This window comes from Callithrix jacchus, chromosome 11 (assembly GCF_049354715.1).
Source record: "Callithrix jacchus isolate 240 chromosome 11, calJac240_pri, whole genome shotgun sequence".
NCBI lineage: Eukaryota > Metazoa > Chordata > Mammalia > Primates > Cebidae > Callithrix > Callithrix jacchus.
This window is the reverse complement of record NC_133512.1, coordinates 95,197,714-95,207,987: the sequence shown is the minus strand read 5'-3', so window position 1 is coordinate 95,207,987 and position 10,274 is coordinate 95,197,714.

Below are 10,274 nucleotides of genomic sequence, written 5' to 3'. Positions count from 1 at the left end.
GGAAATGTAGGCACCACAACTAAATTGACAGATTCTGAAACAAGAACTCAAGGCAATGATGGTCACATGGCATGGGAAGAGTAGAAGGAAGTGGCAAGCTGAGAACAAAGATCTAGAGCCAGATACCATTTGAGCAGGGGCAGGAAGGACCTCGAGACAGAGAAGAGCGATGTCTGTTCTCAGTATCTTCTGAATCCCTGAAATATCTGGCACAGAGTTGCTCACAGGCAGGTGGTCAACGCGTGCCAGGTAACCAGGAAATCACCTCTCTGTGGGCTGCATGACTCCATGTAATCACAAGGCCTCATGGCAGGCACTCTGGCTCCAGCCGCCACCTATGTGTGGGTGCTGTTGGCCTCTCTGGAGTGTGGCCCTCCAGGATGGAGCCACTATCACCCTTCCATGACACTCCAACCATTCCCTGACCCTAGACCTGCTCATCATTGTAGGGTGGGTCCCTTTGGGGTCGCTAATTAGAGTGTGGTAGGATATGTTCTAGTCCTGGCTTTGACCCTGACCTGCTATGACCCTGATGTGAGAAAGCCTTCCATCTTTTTCAGCCCTGAAGCTCCTGAATTCCACACCTGGCTTCTCTTTGGAGGAAGGGTGCCCGGCCAGCTCAGTGGAGGCCTCTCCCGTCCAGGGGAGTCTCACCGTTCAGGCTGTGGTTTTATGGTGGCCACAAATGCAACACACGGGAGCAGCGTTGTCTGCGGCACTGATCACCAAGGAGTGTTTTCTCCGTGTGTTTCCATGCCGCCCTTTCCCTTCTGTCTGGTTTTATAGCCCTGTAGCTTTCCTGGCACACCACTCCCTCAGCAGTCTCTTGTGAAATGTCAGAGCTGCTCGCTGCTCAAAATCCATGCATCTTGTTTGACAGACACAGAGCAGAGACATTGCAATGAAAATGATCAGCTGGAGCGGGCACTCCCTGCTCGTCTTCTAATCCCTGTGTGGTTCAGTCTCCGCTTCTAGGGGTGAGGGAAGACAGAAAGCAGAGCGAATTCAGGAGACAAGAGACCTGGGTTCTCCTCAGTGCTCTGCCTGGAACTTGCTATGTGACCTTGGGCAAGTCAGTTAACTTCTCTGGTTGTCATATTTGTGAAATGAGGTTTTAGACTGAGATTTCTTCTAAACTCCTTTCCAGCTTTTATATTCAATAATTTATGAGTTACAAAGCCACAGAAAGCTTAATCAGTTTTGACTGATTTCATTAATACAAATGAAGGAAGAGACCTTGGCAGTTTAGGAAGAACATCCAAGAGGCTAGTGCGCTGCTATTCTGCGGCGATGAGTTTGGAGATCCTAGGAAGGGAAAGCTCCTTATTGCTTAATCCTTAGCTCCCAACAAGCTAAACTCAAAATCCTTTAATCAAATCTAAGAAGCTCAGCTGAGCTTTGGAATGGAGCTGGGAAATGCCTAATGTGTTTTCTGTCCTTCCAGATTTATTCACTTGGTCTTTGTTATAAACGTGTTCCCAGGTGATGCCAGGAATGACAGTGACAGAGAAAAGCAAATGTGAATTAGGAGAGAGCTGAGGCTGTGATGACAGTGCGGCGCCACTCGCGCAATGCTGGCAAGGGGGTGTCCTCATCTCTCCCGGGACGGGGGCTGATCTTACTGAGCATTCAGAGGGAGGGGTTGAGGTATGTGCAGGTGGGACCTTGGGGCTGGCTGCCAGGGCCCAGGTGAGGAGGCCAAGCAGCTGAGGCGGGGACTGGCTGCGGGGACCACGTAGTGGGTGATACAAATAGGAACCCAGATGCCAGCAGAGGGTGCAGTCAGACCCAGGGCCCAGCCAAAGGCAGAGGCAGGATTACTCCAAACTGGATCTTAATCTTATACCGTCGTTCACTTCCTCCCTCGCCCTCTCTTTTGCCCCTTTGAACATCTACACACACCGAACTCTCTCTCATCCATCCAAGTGTATGAGCTAAAAGCCCAGAAGTGTTCCCTGACCTCTCCTCCACCCCTCAGCTTCCAATCAATCACCAAATGCATGGATTCTACCTCCATGACACTGCTGTCATCTGTCCACTTCTCTCCCTACCCACTGCCTCAGCTTCATGCCAGCCCTGAGCCCCCTTCTAGTGGTGCAGCAGTAAGTACAGCAGCGAGAAACCACAAAGACAGGCCTGCTGGAAACTCCCAGTCTACCAAGCCAAGGCGCAGAGCCGAACAGAGCTAAATGCAAGCCCTTCTCAAGGCTGTCCTTGGCCCTGGGTTTCCTCTGGGACATGAAGCCAATGATGTTTCTGTGGCACGCAGGGATAGCCAGGCCAGAACTGAGAGAGTTCCATGGCATACGCAGATCACGAGTTATCACACAGGAAAAATGTCCTCAGCTCTTAGGCACCCCAGAGTGCACTCAGCTGAGGCTCTGCCTATCCGGGGTCCCACATCGTCTTCAGAGAGATCATCAGAGAGAGGAACCAGCTCAGCCACGGTGAAGTCCACCTTTCTGTTCAGGCTGCTATAACAAAATGCTGTGAGACGGGTGCTCATTTTTATGCAGGCAAGAAAAGAAAATGCATCTGGAATCTATGTCATTTGTAGTGAGATTAGTTACTCCCTGCTGAATGGTGGAGTGGTCCAGTGTAGCCAACTTGCAGCCAGCGATCTGTTTGGTCTCCTTGAGGGGTGGGCTCCTACTAGGGCTCAGCACCTGTCTCTGTTGCTGACACGATGGGCATCCACCAGGTGGTTAGCCAGCTCAGCCTTGGAAAGTGGGAGGCCACGCTCTTGGGCCCCAACGTGGCCTCCATCTCACCCATGGTGGCCACTTTATTTTGGAGCCAAGGTGCCAGCCTCGGGGTGGCCAATGACAAAGGCTGGCCAGCTTCAACCAGGCAAGTCCCTCTGTACACTCAGTTGCTTGATGAGCCTTCTGAAGTAACTTCTGTCTGGCAAGCACTGTCATGTGAGAAAGACCTTCATGCCCACTGCCATAGGTCCATCTGTATGCTGCCCCCTAGAGGGCTGAATGTGCTACCTTTCCAAGGTATTTGCCATTTAAAGGGAACTCACAATAAGAAGACTAAGGGAGGAGTATTCTAACGCTCTGTTTCTCTAAAAAGTGAGCTATTTGAGCCTTTGAGCCCCTCTGCTCAAGCCTGCTACCAGACTGTGGAGTGTACTTTCCTTTTCAATAAAACCCTTCATTTCTTCCTTGCTTTGTTTGTACATTTTGTCCAGTTCTTTGTTCAAGATGCCAAAACGTGGATACCTTCCACCGTTAACATATTTTGGTGAGCCAGCTAGGAGGAAGAGCTGAGCAGGTTTGCTGGGGCTGCTGAGAGAGAGAGAACCCAGAAGCCTGGCATGCTGGCAGAAGGGTAAAGAAAGCTTTTTATGGTTTGAATCTTCTGGAAACATCAGAGAAAGACTGTCCTTGCTGTCCACACTACCACAGCACTTCGAGACCTCGAACTTTGGGTTCATGGTTGGGACCATGAGATGGGGCCCTCCACACTTTTGGAACTGTCCACCCATTGGAACCCTTGACAGACCATCAAGCTTCAGATGATCATGCAACAAAGGCTCCAGGCAGTGAAGTCACCACCCTCGGCCATCAACAAAGGGTCCAGGCAGTGAAGTCACCACCCTCGGCCATCAACAAAGGGTCCAGGCACTGAAGACACCACCCTCGGCCATCAACAAAGGGTCCAGGCACTGAAGACACCACCCTCGGCCATCAAAAAAGGGTCCAGGCACTGAAGACACCACCCTCGGCCATCAACAAAGGGTCCAGGCACTGAAGACACCACCCTCGGCCATCAACAAAGGGTCCAGGCACTGAAGTCACCACCCTTGGCCATCCAGAAACTACCCTGCCTCCACTAGATAGAGGAGGGCGAGAGTTCCATGATCCCCAATATGTAGACACTGTACCCCAAGTCAGCATGAAGTAGTTACAGAAAAAAAGACCATTGGTCCCTCCGTCTCCCATAAAGATTTATGAGGATCACATCTCTAAGTGGGGAGATGAGGCAGGAAAATAGAGGCTGGAAGCAGGGAACACAGGGCCTATTCACACTCCAGCGATAACAGGAAACGTCCTCTCCATAGGGCATACACCAAGTAAATGACTTAGTGACTTTACTTCATCCTCTTCATTTACACAGGGTGTACCCCAAGTGGAGAATATTTAAATTTACAGAAACTCTGTAACAGGGCCTTTGATCCCCTGTGCTCTGGCCCATACTGTGGAGTGTACTTTCATTTTCAATAAAACCCTTCATTTCCTCCTTGGAAAAAAAAACCAGTGAGCTCTTTGAGCAAACTGTACCAACCTTTATACCAGCAACCCTGGTTCACACCACCTGCCTGCATCCCCGGACGTATAAGAGAACACCCACTGGGAAATGCACATCAGATGTGTGATACTGTTAACTTTTTTTGGGGGGGGAGTCATTGTTTGCTTCTGGAACTTGTCTTTGTTACCTGTAAAATGGATCTTACTGTAGTATCTAGCTCGTGAGTTTGTCAGGAGGAAGAAATTAGGTAATGCACTTAATAGAGCTTAAGACAGTGCATGACACATCATGTGTGCTAAAAAAAAAAAAGTTCATTGTGTTTTTTATAAGACAAAGCATGGTCAGTTGCAGCTCAGAGGCACTTCTGTTCTGGGAAACCCCAACCAGAACTCTGGACGGGTTCCCAAAAGGACCTGGAAGCAGAGGAGCGTGCGCCCTTCATCCTGGTCCAGTTGGTAGCCCAGGTGGCTCTTCCGCTCTGATGCCTCTCTTTGAAGACAGGGGCTCAGGCTCCCCAGAGCACGAACAGCACTGGACTGCACATGCACAGCGTTGGTGGCATCACTTCCTGGTTGTCACAGATTTAGGACTTCCTAATGAGGAAAGACAAATCTTTCTGCCTCTATGATGCCACCTTCTACACTGCTTAGACAGAGAGTTCCGAAATCTCAGATTTGTAGCCTCTTTTGTTTTAGCCTACTTAATAAGTTATTTGGGAGCACATTTTGACTGCTTTGTAAGAGAAATTCCCCATTTGAAAAACAAATGAAAGACCCCCAAATCCCCAAACTGCTCTAAATTAATCTTTAAAAATAGATACAAATCTGGTCTACCCCTGTCTCTCTCTCTCTATAAATTCATCTCTGCCTTTCAGGAATGTGTTTTCTTCTAGAAAATACTTTATCCATCTCCTCCAATGTTTTACATCACAGAGATCTTGGGGCCACTGACTTGTCTTACACCAGTGCTTCTGATTAGCAAGTCCTGTGATGGTTAATTTTATGTATTGTTTCAGCTACAGAAGGCCCAGACCTTTGGTCAAAAATTGTCTGTGTGTGTCAGCGAGGGTGATTGTGGATGAGATTAACATTTGAATGGGCACGCCGAGTAAGGCCTGGTGTCCTCCCTAATGTGGGTGGGCTTCATTTGATCAGGCCAAGGCCGAAACAGGACAAAGAAAGCTAAGAAAGCATGAGTTCCTGCCTGCCTGCCTTTGAGCTGGGACCTCCATGCTTTCCCGCCTTCAAACTCAAGCCAGAACATCAACTATTCTTGGGTCTCAACCCTGCAGCTACACGGCCCCTCTCCTGGGTCTCCAGCTTGCAAACTCAGCCTGAGTCAAAAAGCCTGGGACTTTTTGTCCTCCGTAATCATATGAGCAATTCTCTACAGTAGTAAATTTCTCGCTCTTTCCATATGGAGAGGGAGAGAGATTTACCATAGGGAATTGGCATATATAAATACACACACACACACAGTTCACTATAGAATGTCAGTTTACCTAAATGTATATATATGTATATGAAATGTTTTTCCACATGTGTATGGAAAGAGAGAGAGAGAGAGAGAGGGAGAGAGATTTACCATAGGGAATTGGCAATATATAAATATGCACGTGCGTGCACGCGCGCGCACACACACACACACACATGCACACACACAGTTCACCATAAAATGTCAGTTTACCTAAATATATATATAATGTTTTTCCACATGTATATGGAGAGAGGGAGAGAGAGATTTACTCATATATATATGTGTGTGTGTGTTTGGAATTGGCTCATATATACATAGATGTATGCTCTGTTTCTCCATATATATTTTGGCGTGTGTGTATATATGTGTACGTGTGTGTGTATGTATATGTATATAGGTTCTGTTTCTCCAGGGAACCCTGACTAATGCAAGCCCTTTGTGTTTTTTGTTGCTCGAGTCTCCTACAGGAGGGTCCAGTTAGCCCATTCTCTACTTCTGAGTCCTGCTCTGTAGGGAAAAGTGACATGACTAAGGCTGGGTGTATACGTGGGGACGCCAGGGTTGACGGAAGCACTGGTTCGCATACCAAGTGAGTAACATGAGGGCTTAGCAATGCGTTCGAAACCCTCCCGATGCTCTTACCGGTCCCCTGGAGAGGCATCTTCAACCGGGATGAATGTGCTGCTTCAATGGGAAACCTTCACTCCTGCAGCTGTCAGTCACTTCTGCACCAAGGCCTCGTGTTCAGGGCCACGTGGGGTGACTGCTCCCCTCCCGTGTGCTCACGTGCTCCTTGCTGTGATTCAGAATTCAGTCCGCTCCAAGTTACCAGGGCGCCAGAGCCGTGCAAACGGCCCGCTGTCCCCGGTGGCTCAGGCAGCCACGTGCTGGAGCAGAGGTTAAGTGTTCGGCACTTTCCTTCTCCGAGGGCGATCCCAGCCAGCCACGGAGATTCATGGCAGCCATTTTGGGCTCTTGTTGCATCGTTTGTCATGAAAATGAGGTATTAGAATTTCAGGGCCTAATATGCTTGGTGAGTTATAGCGGAGAGGAGAGCTGCGCCTTTGGTATTTCCGATAATATGTAGCTTTGTCAAAAGCTGATGGCGAACGATCAGTTCAAATGTGCCTTGGCAAAGCACACTCTTCATGTCAAATGGCTTACATTGTGGGAAAAAATTGCCATCCATCAAAATGCAGATGGGGAGAAGCTCACATGCCTAGAGGAAGCCATTTTCACCCTCAGAAAGTACTTTTAAGGTGACATCTGGATGATGGACAGACAGGGACCCTCCACGGCAGCCTGAGTGACAGCAGCCTGCCTGCGGCTTTCTGGCTCCAGGTGCCCCTCTCAGGGCTGGTGCTCCTGGGAGCCCAGGCCCGGCTCTTTCTGCAGGAGAAAACAGCTGTCTCGAAGCTGTGTTAAAGTCCCCCATGGAACATCAATTCACCTAAAAATATTTCCCACCCACCCGGAATCGTGCTCAGGATGGTCACCGTTTGATTTACGTCGTAGGAGCCATCTGGAGATCAATGCATTTAACTAAATTAAACTTCTTTCCTCCCAGGGAAAGACATACATTCACCAGTTTGTAAAGGGAAAAACTAGGGCCAAATGTTGAGAGCTCTAGGGAGGAAGATTTTAATTCACTTAGGACGCAAAATGGAAAGGGTTCTGGACAAGGACTCCCTGATGCTGGATGCATTCTGACCGTGGTGTGGTAGATGGGAAGTGGGGTCGAGGGGGCACTAGGTTTCCTTTTGACTCAGATGATCTATAATTTTATAGTGAAGAATGGGGAGAACAAGGGGATTATCTTTTCTTCTTCTTTTTTTTTCTTTTGAGCTGGAGTCTCACTCTGTCACCCAAACTGGAGTGCAGTGGCTCCATCTCAGCTCACTGCAAACTCTGCCTCCTGGGTTCAAGTCATTTTCCTGCCTCAGCCACCCGAGTAGCTGGGATTACAGGTATGTGCCACCAAGCCTGACTAATTTTTGTAGTTTGAGTAGAGACGAGATTTCTCCATGTTGACCAGGCTGGTCTCAAACACTTGGCCTCAAGTGATCCATCCACCTCAGCCCCCACAAAGTGCTGGGATTATAGGCATGAGTCACCACGCCCAGCCTCTTCTTTGGAAAGCCTGTTAATAACATTCCTAGGTGACTGGGCAGGAAATGTAGCTCTGGTCCTGTTCCATAGATTCCCCTGGGTGATCCACACTGCTTTATTTCCATTTATTATATAAAGGATTTTTCTCAGTCTCCAAGGGCACTTCCCATTCTGATGTCTCACAGTTCTCTGAGCCTGGTTAAGTCGGTAGAATCCTTCTGGTTACCTTAGATGGCAGAATACTAATACAGCACCCGAGTGATGAGAGAGCAAGCCTCGCACCAATTCTAAGTGATTGGTCATGGCTGCTTAGAACACGGTGCCAAAGAAGGATTGGAGGCCAAGTTCAGAGGTGACTAGGAAGTATTTCCATAAATAATGAGGGACATCTGCCAAAGTGGGTGGTGTAGGGAAATGTTGACAGTGAACCATGACAGTTCACCATCCCTGCAGGACCTGGGAAATTCAGCCTCCTGAGTCTCCACCGTCACAGGTGATTGATGGCCACAACATGGCCAGGAAGAGACAGTGGCTGAAATGGGTTGAGAGGCTAAGTGAGGGCCACTGGTCACAGGCGAGAAGTTCTCCGAGGCCTTGGGCTGGAAGCGTAGCTCTGAGCTCAGTGCCTGGCACTCTAGCTTCTTCCTCATCATGACGTTGTTCTCTTTTTATCAAGTCTGAAGTTATTCTTTAAGCCTTTCAGGTACATTTTGTTCCATTTTATGGGGGAAATCACTGATTTTTAAAGATCCGAGAAGGCTTCTGGAAAAAATCACTCATAAATGTCAAGAGTATATTGTAGAAAGCCTTCCCTACAGTACGGAAATGTTTAAAGCATGAATTGAATGAACGGAGTGGCTGGGTGTGGTGGCTCACTCCTATAATCCCAGCACTTTGGGAGGCCAAGGTGGATGGATCACCTGAGGCCAGGAGTTTGAGACCAGTCTGGCCAACATGATGAAACCGCTTTTCTATTAAAAATACAAAAATTAGCTGGATGTGGTGGTGTGCGCCTGTAATTCCAGCTACTTGGGTGGCTGAGGCAGGAGAATTGTTTGAACCCAGGAGGCGGAGTTTGCAGTGAGCCAAGATTGCGCCGTTGCACTCCAGCCTGGGTGATAAGAGCAAAACTCTGTCTCAAATAAAAAAAAAAAAACAGAAAAGGATGAACTGAAATAAAGCACATGAAAGTGCTGTCTGAGATACAAAGCCACACCACTGCAATGCATCATTAATATTATTAATAGTAATTTGCCCTTCATCTCTTCAAAAGTGGTATCTAACACATCAGCAAGATGAAGCCTCAATCAAACAGTCCATGTGAACAGTAAGAAGACTGATAGAGAGTTAATGTCTGAAGAAACAGGCCAGGTACGTGGCTCACACCTGTAATCTGAGCTCTTTGAGAGGCTGAGGTGGGCGAATCAGCTGAGGTCAGGAGTTCGAGACCAGCCCGGGCAACATGGTGAAACCCTGTCTCTTCTAAAAATACCAAAATTATCTGGACATGGTGGTACATGCCTGTAATCCCAGCTACTTGGTAGGTTGAAGCAGGAGAATTGCTTGAACCTGGGAGGTGGAGGTTGCAGTGAGTTGAGATCGCATCATTGCACTTGAGCCTGGATGACAAGAGTGAAACTCCATCTCAAAAAAAAAAAAAAAACCCTGAAGAAAGAGATATAAATTGGAAAAGATGAAAGAAAATAAATCCCTCAGAGGTGCGCTATGCACCCTTCACGTGCCTTTATCTCCTTTTATTTATTTATTATTTTCCTCTTTAAATTGACAGGTGAAGTTATATGTATTTATCATGTATAACATGATGTTTTGCTATATATATATATATATATATATATATATATATATATACACACACACACACATTGTGAATGAGTAAATCTAACTAAAATACACATTACCTCACACAGTTACAATTTTTGTGGTGAGAACACTTAATAAGCACTCTCTTAGCATTTTTTCAAGAATATAGTGTGTTATTAACGATGGTCAGCATGTTGCACAAGTCTATTAATATGCACTCTCTTAGCATTTTTTCAAGAATATAGTGTGTTATTAACGATGGTCAGCATGTTGCACAAGTCTATTGAACTTACTCCTGCTCAGGTGAAATTTTGTCTTTTAACCAACCTCTCCCCCACCCCCACCCTTCAACTGCCCAGCTTCTGGTAAACACTATTTCCATTTCTATGAACTCAACCTTTTTAGACTGTACATATGAGTGAGACCATCTGTGATTTGCTTTTCTGTGCCTGACTTATTCATGTAATGGAATGTCCTCCAGTTTCATCCTTGTTGCCGTGAATGACAGGACTTCCTTCTTTATATGGCTGCATAGTACTCCATTGGATAGAAGAACTAATCTTCTCTATTCCTTCATCCACTGTGGACACTTAGGTTGATTTTCTATCTTG